Source organism: Carassius carassius, chromosome 5, assembly GCF_963082965.1.
Source record: "Carassius carassius chromosome 5, fCarCar2.1, whole genome shotgun sequence".
Classification (NCBI taxonomy): Eukaryota; Metazoa; Chordata; class Actinopteri; order Cypriniformes; family Cyprinidae; genus Carassius; species Carassius carassius.
This window is the reverse complement of record NC_081759.1, coordinates 23,005,414-23,025,141: the sequence shown is the minus strand read 5'-3', so window position 1 is coordinate 23,025,141 and position 19,728 is coordinate 23,005,414. Positions and strand designations below refer to the sequence as shown.

The 19,728-nt window shown below is 37.3% G+C and overlaps 1 protein-coding gene across 7 annotated transcripts in view; it reads right to left on the bottom strand.

Annotated features, from left to right (window-relative positions):
- Positions 1-18,579, bottom strand: part of mef2cb (myocyte enhancer factor 2cb) — a 75,246-nt gene extending 56,667 nt beyond the window's left edge. For 6 of the 7 annotated variants that reach the window (XM_059550169.1, XM_059550164.1, XM_059550166.1 and 3 more), the window contains exon 1: positions 7,200-7,432. The gene's annotated coding sequence lies outside the window, so the exon portion shown is untranslated. Of the gene's footprint in view, positions 1-7,199; positions 7,433-9,185; positions 9,286-18,379 lie in introns of those variants that run through there. The other variant, XM_059550165.1, reaches the window with a different exon arrangement.
- Between the last annotated feature and the right edge of the window lie 1,149 nt (positions 18,580-19,728).

The window sequence follows — 19,728 nt, the reverse complement described above, 5'->3', positions numbered from 1 at the left end:
AGAAAAAAAAAAAAGTCGGCTGTGTTTAGGATAAGTAAGAGAGAAAGAGGGAAAGCAAAAATTCTAATCGACTTCCTAACAAAATTACCCTTTTTTTGCCCTCTCTCTGTCATTCTCCACGATTCGTGCTTGGCTCTTACTTGTTTTCTTGACCGTTTCAGAAGTGGGTCATCGACGGGCTGCCTAGCAGCATTTTGAAGAATGTGGAAAAAAAGGTCTGTGCTTTGCCCTGGTGAAAACAGTTGTAGACTTTTTACGAGCGGCCTGCTTATCCAATTAAACTGTCATAAACGCATTAATATAACGGCACATGCCCGTTCAGGGAGAAAGGGAAAGAAGCTAACTGCTGCTTTATTAACATGAGGTTTCTTCACCTGATCGCTGAAGCTTGACAAGAGCAGTTCCTCTTTCTTGCGAAAGATTATGATGAATAAAATAAGATTACACCTCCTACGTTACCAGGCCTACAGAGCACATCACTTCTAATCTGACCTGGGAAACAATAACCTGAGGATAAAAGCAACCACTGTGTGTCCTCTACTCTAGTGTTGTTGAAAGAGACAACAGCAGTAAGATTTTGAGTAAGTATTTTAGAGATTATGACAGTTTCTGTCATTTACAATGCATACACAAGTGATACACCACTCTGAAATCCCCCTGCAAACCTTTTCCCTCAACAGCACTGTAACTTCAGACGCTACAGTTAAAGTTGTTCTAATCTAACCAAGGTGTCAGGCCTATGTTCAGGCCTCTCTGCGGTCTACAGGTGCTAACGTAGAGTCCAGAGGTCCAATACACAACCCCTCTAGAGGGACACCAGCGGGAAACTAGAAAATGTTTGCCGAGTCAAATTCAATCATGCCACATCATTAATTCACAATCTTAACAGTTAGCAACAGGGCTGGGGACGTCGTAATGTGCTAAGTGCATAGCTCTTTACACTAAGGTTTGATTTAAGCAAATATACAGTAGTGTTCAAAAGTTTGGACTCTGGTTTTTGAAGGAGTCTCTTACACTCAGGAATGCTGAATTAATTTGATTGTAATACAGTAAAAACAGTAATGTCTTGAAATATTATTGCAATTTTCAATAACTGTTTTCTATTCAAATATATTTCATAATGTAATTTATTTATCTGATGGCAAAGCTGAATTGTTAGCAGCCATTACTCCAGAAATCTTTTGTAATATTATAAATGTCTTTGTCACTTTCTATCACTTTCTACAATTAATTTAATGCATCATTGCTGAATAAAAGTAATTAATATAAATCTTACTGACTTTTGAATGGTACTGTACACATTCTAAAACAAAGTAAATAAACTGAACTATTTGCTTAGCAAAGAACCTCGTAATTTGAATTCACTGAATTTAACACACACTAAAAGTAAAACAGTAAAGGTGTAATATGCATTTTAACTTCAGGTTTATTAATCTTAAGGATCTATTTAATGCTTAAATCTGACTTGGTGCAATCTGGTGTAGTTAGGTTGATTGAGTTTTATTAAGAATATTTTTAACACTTTACACTTTACATTCACATAAAAAAAAAAAAAACTTTTAGTTTTTTTTTTTTTGTATTCTACTGGAGGTGGTAAAATATTTTAATGTTCATAAACAGCTCAAGTTTGTAATGAAGAAATAAAATTAGCACTTCACTTCTAAAAATATTCCATGATGTGGACATCGCCCTATTAGATTACACTCCATGCCTACGCACTCTTTTCTCTCTCTTCACATCGCACACTACCTTCTCTTTGCCAACTGAGAAGACCATAAAGCAGGCTCTGTCTCAAGCCTAACTTATAGTCATATTTCCATTTAATAAGTTCCTGTTAAAACAACACATATCAAATTCTGTATACGGAGAGCATGATATTAAGAGTATACAACATGAATATTGAGCAGTGGGGGGACAGCAGAGCTCACCAGAGTCTCGGCAGGTATCTCCCTTCCTTTCCTCATCTATTTATAACCCATGAGCCGCTCTGATCCAAAAATAAGACAGTGACCAATATTAACCTGAACAATGCTGCAGGCTCACAATCGTAGTCCCTGGCACACATATGCACACACAGGCAGACAAACACACGCAAAAAAAAGTCAATCTCATGGCTGAGCTATTTCTGGCGGGACAGCAACATTTAGGAAGTGTGGGCCACGGGCCAACGAGCAGTTTAATGACACGCCTGCATCACATGGTCTCTTGTCACAGGAGCTCCCGCCATTGTCAGGGTTGAGCGCGGACACACACACACACACACGCTCACACAAGATTATTTGTTTTTCCACAGCAGCTGCAGGTGAAAGGAGCCACCTCCGCACTTCACCATACAAAGCAGAGCACTCCACAGCCCGTCCTGCACTGGCCAGCAAACCTTGAAGTTTCAAATGAAGGGCTGCTCTTATTAATTATGCATACAAGTCGGTGCTGCACATTTCCTTTCCTTCTTTCTCTCTCCCTCTCTCTCTTTCATTCTCTTCTTTTCCAGATGGAGCATCTGTAATAAAATTAATGACATCATTGGCTGTACTTCGGAGTAACTACTGGAAGAAAAGTGATACATCAAAGTAAACAGTGTACTGTGGAGAAGGGGGAAGAAAAGTAAAAATCTTAGATAGCTCCTAGACTGATCTTTTTCCATTGTTAGATATGAAACAAAGAAAAGAAACAGATATATATATTTTATTATTTATTTATTCTTTTTTAAGACGTCAGCAAGATGCTATTAAGTGCTTATGGAAGAGTTTTCAAAACAATATTATAACTATCTATATCCATTCTTCTTGATATAAAACACAGTAAGAAATAACAATTAAAATCTTAACATATTATTCTATAAAGTCTAAAATTAATTGCATCTGGCATTTAAAGTGGAATAAAACCGACTTAAGACAGAGCAGACAGCCAATGGCTGAAACAGGCTCGTCTGATTGGTTGTTTTGGCGGTGGATGACAGCCTGCTGAAGGACCCTGTGCAAACGCCACCACAAACATAAAGGCATTAAGTGTCACAGTGCCAGGCTCACAGACACATCTCCTCTTCGGTTTTCACGACTTTTCTTTTTCTTTCTCTTCCTCGAATCTCGAGTGTCCAGCGCTGCACGCTTTTTCCGAAGTTTCAGCCTCCGCTGCTGACAGGCCGCTGTTGAGAACGGCGCAGATGACTGCAGAAAGACACAGGTGTGTAGCTTGGCAGGACACCGCTCGTGAGAGCTGCTCTTGCGAGCGCCTGAGAGGCTGTCTCTGCAAGCTAGGCTGAATGAAACACCTCAACCTCACACTAATGAAAAGAAACTCTTATTTCCTTCCATCGTTTTATGTTCAAGCGTATTTGAATCACGTCTGGGAGTTGTCAGACGAAGTGGCCTGTGTTTACTAGCGAACAAGCTAAAAAAATAACATGTGAAACAGTATATGATGTGAAAAATCAGGGAGTCACGACACTTTGAAAGTGTCAAAAGGACCGTCGAGTCCATTGTGAGTGCAAAAATTGCTAAAAATACATGCCTTGCCACACGGCACTGTGCTACGGGCAGCTCCGGCGACAGAGACGTTGGGGTTATGAATGTTATGCGAAGCTGGGGCATAGAGGCCCCTCTGTCCCCCCTCTCACCGGAGAACCTTACAGAATGACTGGGCTATGCTGCCCCACTGACAAAGATAAATTACATTTGCTGGAAAATATTTCAGCATTTTTTCCTCTCCCCTACCATCTCAACTTGTCTCCTTTTTTTTTTTTTTTGTGAAGATTTTCGTCGCTTTTTTGGCCCTCATCCAGCAGTGTGCCATAGGTCCCTCTGCTGTGAAGCGAGACGCACACACTGTGCCACTGTGCTTTATCATGAAATCCACTCTCCGTCTCCAGTATTTAAGCACAGAGTCGGCAAATGCAGATCCAGATGGTTAAAGATAAGTTGGGTGCCATCAAGACATAGAAACTTGACCAGATGTAATTATTTATTTATTTTCATTAAATCTGAAAGTGTGAAGTCTCTGAACTGGTTATTTAACTGCATATTTTAAATCGCCAACTCTAAGAGAAGTGCGACATCAAAAAAAATAAAAATAAATAAATTCACAAATGCTGGATTGCATCCAATTTGCATGACCAGATAAAATGAGCTATAGATGAACCTTTTCCTGATCAGTTTTTAATGTTCTGTGCACTATTATCTAGCTTAAAATGTGCTCTGTTTACTAAGATACTGACCAAAGTGGAAGTGCTTGGATGTTTAAGGAGAGAAAGGCCAGAAGAGGCTCCATGCTGGACCACCCAAAGCTAAAGAGGAGTTTATATGAAACAGGAGTCGCCTTTACCCATCTGATTTTTTGGAACAGCACTTCTTTCATGTTCGCAGCGTGATATGTTGTGCACATTCATTCGGCGTACACACGCACACTGACTTGTCTGTCATCGCAGCCTCCTCGTGGCAGCCTCTACCAGCTTTCTATCATCTGCTCGAGTATAAATATACAGTGAATTATAGTTTTTCTCACCTCACGCAAATGCACATACACAACTCTCCGAACTATTTCCAGGCACATACACACAGACTTCTACAGCATACATAATAATTATTGTGTGTTCGGTACATACCACGTAAGCCCACAGCAGATCTTTAGAACAGAGAAAGCTCAGCTGAAAAATTCAATTTTATGCAGAAATATTCTTTTCACAATATAATTAAACATCAAAGGCAGGACTATTCCGCTGTGATTGAGATGCACTCTGGTGAATCCACTCCATACACCACCTTCCACTTTACAGCGAGAAAGAAAGTTGCCAAGCGTCACTGCTAATTACAAAATAAAGACAGAAGCAAAGTTCAATTCATTATGCAAAAACCAGGACAGACTTGTGTGCGCTAAGTTCATTCATCTACTGCCAAACATTATAACCTCTTTGAGGGTAAAAATGACTTATCTGAAGCTGGCTTATTTGCTTTATTAAACTAATTTTTAGCCTAGTAAATTAAGCTAAGAGAGTATGAAAAAAAAAATTTAAATGAGAAAATTTCAACTTCACTGAATCAAAATGAACACACTGCTGTGTATTAAAATGGGCTGATATTACTTTTTATTATTATTGCTGAAGATTTACAATGAAAATGAAGACTTTTTTCTTTCTCTGTGAGCTCATGAAACTTAGTGGGAGATAGTGGCAAATGTTTGGTTTAAACATGTATAATGACTTATTTTAGGGGGGGGGGGGGGATTAGAACACATTTAGATTGATGAGTATTACTTAAAATTAATATATATATATATATTTTTTTTTTGCATAATGCCTGCCTTTGCTTGAAGATGAATAACCATTCATTACACTGCACATGCTTTCTTTAACTGATAGCAAAAGAAGTGTATTTCACCTATCCTTTTCTTTGGACAGTACAAACCAGTGTAAATTTGTGCATCTGAGGGGCACACAAACTGTGCCTGTAAATGCCCCTGACAATCGGCTCAAGTACCTCAGCCAATCAGAGTGACACGTGGAGAGCTGATCCCTCTTTGAGAGAAGTGTAAGGCCATGTTGTCACTGTTGGTTTTGTGAATCGACAGAAGCCTAATCCCTGGTGATTTCCTAGAGACGACAGGTCTGAGGAGGACCGCTCGTATTTGTGTGCGCGTGTCTGTGCGTATATGTGCACGGCTATGAGAGGACCCTCTGAGTGTAATCATATGAGTCCACATGAGAGTGTGTTCATTTTCCTCTTGGGCAGATTAAGCAAACACTAAATCCCAGAAGAGCAACAGGTGAGACACTCACACATACACATACATACACACACACACACACACACACACACACACATATACAGGAGCTTCATTGATTGTGTTTGCCTGTCCGACAGTATAGTCGGAAAGAGAGTGCACCTGAGGTAAAAGTGACAGAAATACAATACGTGACACCCTTTTGCATGGAGAAATTATACCTCTATTTGAAATTTTGCAGTGCGACTGACATTGTTAAAACAAAAGGTTAAGTACAGGAATGCTAGAAAAAGTATGTTAAGACATAAAAAACACCAAAAAGTAATTCTCTTGTTAATTAAACAATCTCATTCTTTTATTTACATCTGTATCTGTCTTCACCTTTGCTTGTAAAAGTGTGCTGATTTTTTTTTTTTTTTTGCAGCTTAATTAGTCACTTCAAATGTAATTAGATTATAACAGCTTCTTACAATAACTCCTGAAAAACTGATATAAAAATGTTGCCTACACAGAGTCATGTCACCCAAATGCCACAATTAAATATATATAAAAAACACTTTTCTTTTTTTTGTAAACACTTTAATTCATAATGGTAGCATGAAATTGTAAATTTCTGATCCTCATCTTCACTCTCTAGATTTATTTATAAATAAATCTCTCTCTCTCTCTCTAGGCTATAAACTCACAAGTTTGTATGTAGCTATATAAATGTTGCTTGTTTTAAGCTTATACAATCTTAAGTTTAAGCTTACTGAAAAAATTTATTAATTAAATTACTCTCATAAAAACTGAAAACTATGGCTTTTGGCTATATAATAAACAGATAAAGTCTCTTAGCTTGAGTTGATGTAATAAAATATTTAGTGTCTAGAATGACTAATGTTGCTTTTCGTGTTGCTGTATTTTTATTTTTTTCTTTAGTTTTATTGATGTATGGATATAAGATACAGCAGAGTTGGTCTAATTCAATTTTAGACTGTAGCGATTGATTTACCTGCATATAAAAATAGTGAATAGTGTCAATGAGGCGAATGAAAGTTGATCATATGTGAGCGCATGTTAGACTAATTCAATACAACATTTATCGGTGTATGACCCTTGGACCTCCATACATCACCGGACACCTCTTTTACTATTCACAAGGGCAGTAACTGTTAATTCATACACGAGAATGTAAAGTGTGTCGGCGAGCTAATAAAGTACTTGAAAAGACCCAAAAAAGCACGCGCCTGGTTTGCTCTCTTTAAAAAACCCTCTACATAAAGAAACACTAATAATGATTGTCCTGACAGCAGTCACAAAAATAACGTGTGTCGTCAGGTCAACTTTCTTAACGGAGATTCTGTAACACTTTCCCTTGTGTTCTCGCGAAATAACGGAGATATAAACTCATCGAATTACTGTTTACCAAACAATGTCACATAATGTAGGCCTATCAACGGACAAATAGACTACGCACGGGGTCCGGTATCAGTGTCACTTACTTCATGGTCCGGTGAAGTTTGACGGAAGGTGTTGAGCCGCCGGGTGGACTTCACCGCTACACACTTAAAATCCACCAAAAATCACCAGCACCACAGGAAAAGTGTCGTTTTCTTAATGCGTGTTTCTTTTCTTGTCTCTATTAAAGCGTTTAAGATGCTGAGGTTGGTGTCAGTCGTCCACGGTGAGGAATGATTAAACCGTTATTGCGACTGATGATGTTGAGCTCCGCGCCTCTCTCTCTCTCTCTCTCTCTCTCTCTCTCTCTCTCTCTCTCTCTCTCTCTCTCTCTCTCTCTCTCTCTCTCTCTCTCTCGCTCTACGCAGGGCAAATAATCGGGTTTACTCTTCAAGGGGGACGGGCTTACATCACTCCAGTGTTTTAATGAAAGAAGCGCAACATTAATGCGTTTTTATCTTCTACTTGATAAAGTCAGATCACAAATGTGCAAAGACAAAGAGTCTACTTTTAGCTTTGTGACTTTTAGTGATTTATATTTTACATATTTGTAATTTACTTACTGTTGTAATAGCAATACATTATGCATAATTACATAGAACTAAACCAAACCCTCATCCTACAACCATAACCCTAAAGTAAGTACATGTAATTAATATTATTTAGCTCTTAAATGTAGCTACAATTAGCCTAACAAGAACCTGAAACAAGGTTTTAATTAGACCCAAACCTACCCTGATGCAATAAATACAGTAAAATATTTCAGCCAATTAATATGTAAAACTAAAGATTTTTTTGTTTGAAGTAACCTAGATATATTTAAAGTGAAAGCCTGCGGTGATAGGTTCATTGCTTGTTTTTCAATAACTTTGAATTTAATGAACAATAAAGAAAATCAAGCGGAAACATTGTAAGTTAGTAAAATTAATGGAAAGAAACATACTGTTTGGTGTAAACATAAAAACTATTATTATTATTTATTTATTTATTATTATTATTATTTTTTATTTTTTTTTTAGTTTGTAGGGGATCTCTTAAGAGACTGAACTTTTTATTCTCTAGTTCATTCGAAAACAATGTATGCAGCAGGGCAGTAATAAATCCAGATCTGAAGAATCTATAAAGTAACATAAATGACTTTGTCAGTCTATGGAAAAGACATATAGCCAAACAGAGTGATAATTTCTCCTAGCACTAGATGTACTGTATATAAGCCTGCATAGATTAGTGCCCTCTCACAGCCCAATCTTCTCACCATATATTTAAATGAGCCTCCTTCTCACTGAAGATATGTACTGTAACACATGCTAAACATGAATAAATCACAGACAGATCTGTCCCACCATAAAACGATTTTAACGCATCTAACTGAGGAATCAAGAGATGATAATTAGAGAAACCTTGGTTGATATCACCAAAGCTCTCCATGCCAAAGACCACCCTGTGAATGCTTAAAATAATAATTTAATTCACGTTTAAATTTTGTTAAAGGAATAGAAACTATCATATTGCTGTTTTTTTCAGTTCCCCATCTTAAAGCGGTCATCTGAATTTCATCATGCAGGTATTTCAAAGCTCCATGAAGCTATGGCCTTAGATTTAACCTTAAGCACCACTTGAGTAACTGACAAACAAACCAGAGGTAGAGGTAAAACATGAAATTAATCAGTTAATGAATTAATAAAACCTGCTAATCTGCCTGACAGACTGTAATTGGACACAGCAGTATCAGCTTCCGTGGGAACCCACTTCTGGGTCACAAGACACTGTAATCTTGAATTGCATTTTTATAGGTAATTTCAATATCTTGATCAATACAGCTTCGGTTCCACCAGCTATATGATAGCACATGCTAAGTTTCATCAGATTCTCTGATTCCCCATATATTTACATGGACATTTCCTCACATTTGGCCAGTCAGCTTTATGAGTCAATGAAATTGTCTTTAGCCTCAGGATCAGTAGGCCACAGTATCATTTTTATTAACTGTTATGTCTATTTGAAAAGCTTGTATATTATGTTATACCCACCGTGTTCACAATTGCTTCAGTTCTTCCAGTTCCAGCGCACAGTTTTACCAGGAAGACCCTCTTAGGTTTCAGAGTGCGGTTTTGTTTGTTTAGTTGGCACCTGGTGAAGAGACACAAAGAGAGAGAGAAATTCTTTCTGTGTTAATAGCTATATCTAGGCACAGTGTTCAAGATACACGGCATGGCTTGGGGAACTACAAAAGGAATAAATAAATATATAAACAATGTTACTGAGCTGCCTCTTGCATATTCATGTCTTCGGTAAACTAGATAAAGAACAGGAAGAGAAACAGAAACAACAGTAACTACAGCAACTATACCATACATCACTGATGGTGATCTGGCTGACTTAGATCTGCACAAGCACTTGCAGTTTTAACCACAAATAATACATTTCTGTTATTCTTTTTCTCACATGCAAATAACCTTTATTGCACATTTGCAGGTAAATATTTAAAATTTGTTTCCAGCCATTCTCTTTATATGGATAGATATACACACATTTTAAGATGTAAAATAAATATATAAGAGCATTATATATATATACATATATATATAATATATATATATAAACATATAAACATTTTACATGTTTATTATTTATTTTACACATTTTAAATATATTTGATTTGATTTCGGATTGGTAAATTTAACTACATTAGTTCAGTCTACTAAACATTGTGCAATAGAGCTGACTAATGAGTTTGTTCAAATTTGCCCAAATTTGTTCAAATTTGCTCAGAATTTCCCCAAAGGCACTTTAATCTAATATCTCAAAAGGGGGATTCTGTCAATGGAATCATAAAACTGTAAAGATTAGTTTGTTTTCCTGACCTAATTTACAAACAGAAAGACACATACTGTATACATGTGTATACCCACATGAATTATTCTCCCTTTTGTTTTCTTTGGCTGTCGATCCCTACCAGACTGTCGGCCCTGCTTGCCATCACTCAGGATCAACAATCCGATTTCCAGTAAGTTCAAAGCCACAAGGAAAGTGCCCAGTAGCAGTTATGTCATTTCGTATACACATACAAGAGGCTTTTCAGAGAAAGGTAATTTTGAGGTTTCGGCCTCATCTGTTCATGTTTGTAACGAGCAGATGTAAGGAGATGGAAGATAAATACACAATGTTAGTGGCTGACAACAATCCCGCCTACGTTGTTTTCTTTTCGGGAGCCCGGTAGTTACCCACGTGTGTCTTATTATCTACAGTCAGACATAAGTAGCATTCGGGAGGATAGAGGGACAAGGCCTCTATTTCATTTTATTTTAAGAGCACGATAAACATCAACACATTTTCTTTGGCAAACAGGAACAAGCAAGGCTGTTAGTGTTTGCGTGTATGCGTGAGTATACGTGTGTAATCTGTTGCTGATCACACTCATGTGAAACACAATCTGGCTGTCAGAGCTGATAACATTGTCAAGTGCTCAAACACCAGCGCTGAGCTTTCACAGTGCATGAGAGCGCCGGGATGAGGCTGTCTCCCAAGTCTGGCCAGATCATAGATTCTTCTTTTCCCCTCCTCATTTTCTCCGTTTATTTTACTCCTCCCCTCTGCTTCTCTCTCTCTCTCTGCCACCTTCAATTTCACCCATTTCCTCTCTTTCCCTCTTTCCTCTCTTAAACTTTGAAGTTTTAGATAGGCAGACAGATAGACACACACACCGACAGGCAGGGAGAGGAAAAACACTTACTAGCTGGGGTATTTCTGCAGCACAAAATTATGTAAGAGTCACAAATGGGTGTAAAAATGGCTTTAGAGGGCTATGGAACTGCATTTTTGTTTTGGCTTCAGTTCAGCATTAATTTGTGTCTCTATGTATTGTTCAGTCACCCTTATGTCTGTTTTTATGTTGGCATGCCTTATATTTTAAAATTAATATAATATAATATAATATAATATAATATAATATAATATAATATAATATAATATAATATAATATAATATAATATAATAATTAACCTATTTATTAATATAAAAAACAAGTTATTTATATATTCTTGTGGCCAAAAGGCAGATATTTTTTAAGATATTGTTATCTGTAAATCAATCAATTTATCCATCAGGAGCTCTGAACATCTGAAAGCATTTTAAGCTACAGTAGCTGCACACAAATGTATAAGACGTGTCTCTGCATGTTCACCTTTAAATATAAAGCATAATTCTTTAATTTCATAAAGATCCTGCAGGCTATCTGAATTAGTGCCATCCTTATATTTGGCCGATTTGGCAAATATATTAAGCAGTTGAATGCCTGATTTATCTTCATCACACCAGCCATTTAAGATCATTTGAGATCAGGTTTAATAGTTCTCAATAGAGGCTGGGATCTCATCTCACATTAGCTCTGACCCTTCAAAAAGTCAACAGTAAGCCATATTACATATGTCTGCAACTTTCAGTGAATCTCAGAGTATTCAAAAAGTGTAACTTTACCTTTCCAAGCATACATTTAACTTGGAAACTTCTAAAAGTGCATTGCTGATGAAATCATCATGGTCTGAGCCCGCTCTTCATTGCATTTAAACAGCATCTGAGCACGCTAACACACAATGTGGTAGGAAGAAAACCGGTAGTGAAGTGTTGACTCGTGTGGGGACAAATTTGATAATTTGCATGCTCTGTTGGGCAAACAGCGCGTGAACGCTACACCTTTGATTCATTATAGATGAACCACAAACAGCACAACACGGTTAAGCCTTTGTGCAGGATGCTGCTGCTCTGGTTTCAGCTTTAAAGCTGTGTGCTGGAAAAAGCCACCCCAGTTCCAGTTACCCTGCACTCTACTGAAGTCTTTATCTCCCCTGTCAATACACCTGCACTCTGTCCCACTTGCTAATAGAGGCCTTAATAGGAGTTAGTGTCAAATGACAGTATAAGTTGAATTCTATATTTGTTTTAACTCCAAACATATGAGCACAGCTTAAAGGCCAGTTTCTTTGAACAGTTCTCTGTTGACTTGTGAGTGAAATATGCACCTGCAATACATACCTCTGCCAGCAGGGGCACACTAAGGCTTTCTCACAGCTGAGTCAACCCTGTCCATCACAGCTAAATAACACAAGAGTTTAACTGTGAGTTAAATGGAGGCACCCTCAGTTTCTGCCACCTAAATTATTCTGTCGATTGGATTAGTTACACATCTTTGTATCTTTCCCCCTTCAGCTCAAAGTTACTTTTTCTGTCTAATGTTAAAAGCTGGAAAAATAAATATATAAGAAATATACTCTAATGATTTTTCCTCCTTTGAACGGTGGAAACGAATTCACTCATAACCTCTGTGAAACTTGCACAGTTATTTCATTGTTTCAAAAGGTTTTTTTTTTTTTTTTCACAACGGCGGCACTAAAAAAGATGCCAACATCACATTTTTCTCTCTCCAGACTTAGAATGCCAACCGGTGTTTCCTGAGCTTGTGCAGAAGTCGGGTCCTAACAGATGGTGGGCATTATGGACAGGCAATTGGAAATTCTACCTATATTTTCTTACATTTATTTCAAACTGGTCATAATTGTTGCTTTACCAGACAGTGTAGATTATCTGTGCAGGGGGGTGGATACGTACATGTATAAGTATGTCTGATGTGTTTCATTTCAGAAAAAGTTTTCTTATTAGACATCTGCAGTTCTTTTAAATACAGTCTCTTTCATCCCTTCACTCAGTCTGTGTTGTTCTCTCATTTATTCTCTCTCTCTCTCCGACAGCGTTGAAACTGCTGCTCGGCTACACTCATACACACTTCAGGTGGTAAAGAAATCAAACTCACTTTTACACTTTTAACTCTCTTGATTTCTCTCTTCAGACTCTAGTAGAAAAAGGACCATTGTCCTCTTTACCTGAGACATGAACTGAAAAGAGAAGCCTCTCTCTATGCCACATAAACTGCAGAATATACTGTATGTTAAGGCCCACAGTGGAAAGGTTGTGCGATTATAATGGCCTTACCCATAAATTAAACAAAGCAACATTTTAAAAAGGACCTTCAAGAAATAAGCTCACCTAAAAGTGTCTCTAACATTTTTTACTCATCCTCATATCAGAACTCAGTAAAATACTGTTCAAAACTTCAGGGTCGGTTTGAATGGCACTGAATGGCATTTAGTAATTGTTTGTATTATTAAAGTTTTCAAATATGATAAATTGAATTATTTTCTTTAAAAAAAATATGGAGGTGGAAGGACATGCTCACTATTCACTTTCCTTGTTTGGAAAAGAAGCCCACAGACATTGCATTAAATTTCACTCTGCAAAAAAATAAAAAAAATAAAATGGTAAAACAGATTTTTCATTTTTGGACAACTCTCCCTGAAGAGTTTTAGATATGAAGGATTTTTAAACATTTGATCAATTTGAGCAATAAAATGTTGGAATGTCAAATATTTGGTATATTTGCAGGAAAAGCCACTAACTTACTACTTCGACTAAATGAAACGTCAAGAGTTTTTAACGAGGCAGAAAACCGCCCTCACACACACTCGCTGAAGCTTCACACTGGAGAATATAGAAGCACAGGAGCGCCGAGTCTGAGGAGCGATTCTGGATGTACATATACCCGCGCAGTGCTGCTGTGTTGAACGGATGCCGCCTAAACCTCTTTGTGCCTGCAATAGCACCCCAGACTCATTCTTATTCAAACAAGATGAGACTGGAGGCAGGCAACAGAGATTAGCCTGAGATCAAAAGGCGGTGAAGCACTCGTGTTTTGTAGATTCAGACGGGCCCCATCCAGCATGTAAGATCCACGAAGGAGCAGAGCGCTGCGCCGATGCCACCCTCTCCAAGGGACAGAGAAGAGTAAGATGAGCAAAATGAGAGAAAAGAGAATAAAGAAATAAAGGAGCAACAACAGACGGCCAAGACTACACCTCCAGTTAGTTTATGAAAAAGAGAGAAGAATGAAAAACTGCGTGCAATTATAGTAGGACCAAGATAATTCTCTTTTTATTTTCAACCCTAGGGAAATAAAACCGTTTCCATGTGTATAATATGTCACCTTTTTCTGAGAATTTGTTTTAAATATGAAATACTCCTCTGACAGACAGTAATATGGAAGCATGTAACCCAAGAACATAGCATCTGGATCTGCAATAAGCAACATAAGGATGGCAACTACTGTACGCCTGCGTGCCAACTGTGATTAATATAAATAAATGTGGGGGGTTTGTTTCTCAACACCGTATATGTTTCGTAGTTAATGTAGACTTAATAGTGGCATTAGTGCAGAAACAGGTCCGTCTTTGTCGCACCCTTAACGCAGAGTGCTGCTGGTACTTCAGTTCATAGCTAAAGTCAAATCGCTTATGCTTTTAGATGCACTGATAAATACGAGGAAAAGCAACCAAGGCTGACTGCCATATTTGTGTAATTGCCAGTTAATTTGGGGCTATTATAGATTTTGCAAATAACACGGGAGCCTGCGGGAGCTCTGGAGAAGAGGACTAGTGCAGAAACACACACACACACACACACACACACACACACACAGAGAGAGACAGACAGACAGACAAACCAAATCCTGACATAGCCACTGGCGAATAGACAGAGAGGGGTTCAAAAAGAAAAAGGTGCCTTCTCTACAAAGTGCACCACCTTTGCTGCGAGAAAACAACGCTCTTTCGCAACCACAATTCAGATCAAAGATTTATTTTATTTATTTATTTAGGTAGCGAGAAAAGTTTTTCAAATGACAAACATGGGAGCTTTGGTAAACTGGGTCAGAGCTGCCTTGCCAGAGTCTCCATGGGGTGGGGTGGTGGGGGGTGCAGAATGTCACACCCTGAACACCCAGGAAGAGAGGGATTAGATGGCAGAAAGCTTGTAAGTGATGCTTTCTTAAAAATATGCTGCCTCAGAAATATTGTTCTCAGAATGCAAACAAACTACGCTAGAGGAGGAAGCAGATTGAATCACGATTTTATTCTCAAAGGACTAAGCTGATGTCAAAACTAGCCATATATTTTTGAGTCTTAAAAATATTTTTATTATTTAAAGTAAATAAAAATGAGGAAATTATAAGAAAATTCTGTACATTTTATTCTCAATGGGCTGATGTCAAAACTTATTCCATATTGATGAATCTTACATATCTGTACACACAAACACACACACACACACACACACACACACACTAATAAAATTAAAATGGAATTTAATATATAGGTAAATATAAATAAGAAAATACATAAGAAATTACATAAAAATGTTAGATTTCATATGTCAATTATTATTTTATTAAATTTATTATTGAGGACTGATTTCAAAACTAAATGAAAAAGAAAATGTTATAATCTTATAAAAGATTTTCAAAACTTAGAAAAGATTGTAAATATACAACGTTTAATGTTTATAGCTATATATATTCAGAAGATATATTATATATAGTCATAGTCAGAATTGTTGGTATCCTTGGTAAGTATGATAAAAAAAGGCTGTGAAAATAAATTTGCATTGTTAATAATTAATAATCCTATTGATCTTTTATTTTAAAAATTTACTAAAATCTAACCTTTCATTGAAGAATAAGACTTTAAAATGGGGAAAATCTCATTATGAAATGTTTTTCTCCAATACACGTTGACTAAAATTAATGGTACCCTTAGAAATTCTTATGAGTAAAATATATCTGAAGTACAGTATATTCCCATTCATATTAATCATTTTTAGCACACCAGGGTGATTATGAACATGAAATTATCCAGCAATTGCTTCCTGTGTCACAGAAAAAAAATAAATCTTAATCATCCATCATAATGTATAAAACCAAAGAATACAGTTCTGATGTGCAGAACAAGATTGTTGAGCTTCACAAAATAGAAAGTGGCTTTAAGAAAAGAGCTAAAGCATTGAAAACTCCCGTTTCCACCACCAGGGCAATGATTAAGAATTTCCAATCAACTAAACTGTATCTATCTATTACATTTACATTACATTTATTCATTTAGCAGACGCTTTTATCCAAAGCGACTTACAGATGAGGACAGTGGAAGCAATCAAAAACAACAAAAGGAGCAATGATATATAAGTGCTATAACAAGTCTCAGTTAGGTTAACACAGTACACATAGCATGGGATTTTAAATAATGTAATATAAAGAAAACAGATAGAATAATAAAAAGAATAGAGCAAGCTAGTGTTAGAGGTCTTTACAAATACTCACACACACATACAATTGCATAATTAATGAAAAGAAAATATAATACAAAAAGATTAGAAAGGTAGTTAGATTTTTTTTTTTTAAAGAATAGAATTAGAATAGTGAGTGTTAAAGTTAGAGGGTCAAATAAAGATGGAAGAGATGTGTTTTAAGCCGATTCTTGAAGATGGCTAAGGACTCAGCTGTCCGGATTGAGTTGGAGAGGTCATTCCACCAGTAGGGAACATTTAATTTAAAAGTCCGTAAAAGTGACTTTGTGCTTCTTTGGGATGGCACAATCAAGCGATGTTCACTTGCAGAACGCAAGCTTCTAGACGGCATATAAGTCTGAAGTAACAAATTTAGGTAAATGGGTGCAGAGCCAGTGGTAGTTTTGTAGGCAAACATCAATGCCTTGAATTTTATACGAGCAGCTATTGGAAGCCAGTGCAAATTGATAAACAGAGGTGTGACATGTACTATTTTTGGCTCATTAAAAATTTATCTTGCTGCCACGTTCTGAATTAATTGTAAAGGTTTGATAGAATTGGCTGGAAGACCTGCCAAGAGGGCATTGCAATAGTCCAGCCTGGACAGAACAAGAGCTTGAACAAGGAGTTGTGCAGCATGTTCCGAAAGAAAGGGCTTGATCTTCTTGATGTTGAATAAAGCAAATCTGCAGGATCGGACAGTTTTAGTAATGTGGTCTGAGAAAGTCAGCTGATCATTAATCATAACTCCAAGGCTTCTAGCTGTTTTTGAAGGAGTTATGGTTGATGTGCCTAACTTGATGGTGAAATTGTGATGAAACGATGGGTTTGCTGGAATCACAAGCAGTTCTGTCTTGGCAAGGTGATGCGACAAGCTGACAAGCAGGCAAGCTGAGATGCGAATAGCTACCGTCGGATCATCAGGATGGAATGAGAGGAAGAGTTGAGTGTCATCAGCATAGCAGTGGTATGAAAAGCCATGTTTCTGAATGACAGAACCTAATGATGCCATGTAGACAGAGAAGAGAAGTGGTCCAAGAACTGAGCCCTGAGGCACCCCAGTAGTTAGATGTTGTGACTTGGACACCTCACCTCTACAAGATACTTTGAAGGACCTATCTGATAGGTAAGACTCAAACCATTGAAGTGTGGTTCCTGAGATGCCTTTTGCCAGTAGGGCTGATAGGAGGATCTGGTGGTTAACCGTGTCAAAAGCAGCAGATCTATCTATCTGTATATGTCTGTATATCTGTCTGTCTGAAGGATATCATTGCTGAGAAAGACATAACATCATATTCACCCATCTCTCTAACATGTTATCATTTCAATTATACAGGGATTTGTTTATTATGCAGTATGTGATAGCATTTTTCTTTACATTTTCTGAATGTCTCCAGATAATGAAAGGTATTTCTCGGCTTTCTTTCTTTTTAAACACTGCCCACAGATTCCTCCTCATGTGCAAACTTATAAAACCATTCAGAGACCGCTTCTGCAAGTGTAAACTCACAAATTTCTCTGTTACTTCAAACTTAAACTAGCAATGTCAAACTTTTACTAAGGTCTGAGTGATACAAATTGATATTGATTCTGTCGTGGCAGCTAGCTCAGAAGTGAGAAGAACCTACACTGTGCTGAGGCTCAGAGGTTTCTCCCATGCTTCATTTCAAACCAAGCAAATAGTTGTTGGATTCAATTACTCTAAACAGGAGTAATATTTTACTCTGATGTTGAGGAATTAGAACAAAATAAAAGCACCAATAATCTCAGGATTACAGAGCCATTGTGTCTGTGATCATTTCAGTTGTAGATTACCTACATAAATTAGTACAAATCATTATGTTTATGACTACTAGCCGTTATGCCATTTCAGACCCCCTAAAGTTCACAGCTCACATTGTTTGAACTGAAATCCCCTTACAGAAGGACAAATAAAACATCAGTCTCTACAACATACTGTGCTCGGCCATTGTGCAGTTCTCAATTTTTCCACAGACAGACTTTTTCGGTTCATCACAAGAGGGGAAGGAAGAAGGGAAGAGCTTGCAAAGGAAAAACTCACCGGTGCCGTTCTTGTGCTTCCCCAGGAAGTCACACCCTGCAGCTCCAGCTGTGGGCCAGGTTAATCAAACGGTTACAAAAAAATTCCAAAATCATAAAAAAAAAATTAAAATGAAAAGAAATGCCCTGCATTAATAAAGCCAGACCAGCTGGCTTTGAACAGAAACCCGATGTGGGTTGTGTTGCCCCGCAAACTCTCTTGGATCTGAGAAGGTTGTTATGCATACACACAGAAATGAGACACTTGTTCCCTAAACACACACCCCCATGAAAAAGTGACCCGTAAGATTTGTAGCATAAGAATTTGGCAGTGCCTGATCTCCACCTGTTCCCGTCTCTCCAGGCTAAGAGGTAAATTTAGACTTGAGAGATATCAGTGACACTTGGACCTTTGTCATTGCTAGAATTGCTGTCCCAACTGTCATAAAAAACATCAAACAAAATGTGACAAGCCTCACATAAGAACATGTGTAAACATCTATCTATCTATCTATCTATCTATCTATCTATCTATCTATCTATCTATCTATCTATCTATCTATCTATCTATCTATCTATCTATCTATCTATCTATCTATCTATCCTGCATTTTAATTATAAGTATTGTGAGAGTGCTGAATAAAAGCAATTGTTTCTGTATGGTTAAACTTCACACCACACACATTACACGGACAGCGACACTATGTGTATTTTCAAGACATATTTATACCAATCCAATTATGAATGATATTTTAACCTGAAATAGCGCAACTACAGAGAAGACAAGCATTTACCAGTTCAAAAGTATACTCCCAGGGGCTCACAAAATTCCATTCTCTCAGTGACATCACATTTGTATTGACCCTGTCTGTAATATCCTGAGGATATTTGACCTTTAATGGGAATGGGTTTTGGTAAGAAGGAATGAGTTCATCATAACATAGCTAATGGGGATTTCATTGAAATGGGACACAAAAATATGACAAAAAGCAGTAAAAGTGTTTGCTTACTGTAAAAACACTGCAACAGGATGTAGCCGAGCTCAGTCACAAGGGAGGGGGAAACTATTAAGGGGGGAAAATAATAATTATCCCTTACTGTACAGAGCACTCAGTAACAAAAGCATAATTTGTTTATGATTGCATTTATTATGGCTCCTCCCCACTTATCTTAACTTAGTTACAATACCATGCCTCATTCAGCATCCAGAGTGACAACCTGGAAAACTGCATTTCTGAGTCAGCACACCTTTCTTGTGCATTACTGACACACTATTTTCCTAGTTAATACTGTAAAGCTGCTTTGACACAATATGTATTGTTAAAAGTGCTATTTAAATGAAGGTGACTTGATTTGACTTGAATTGACTTG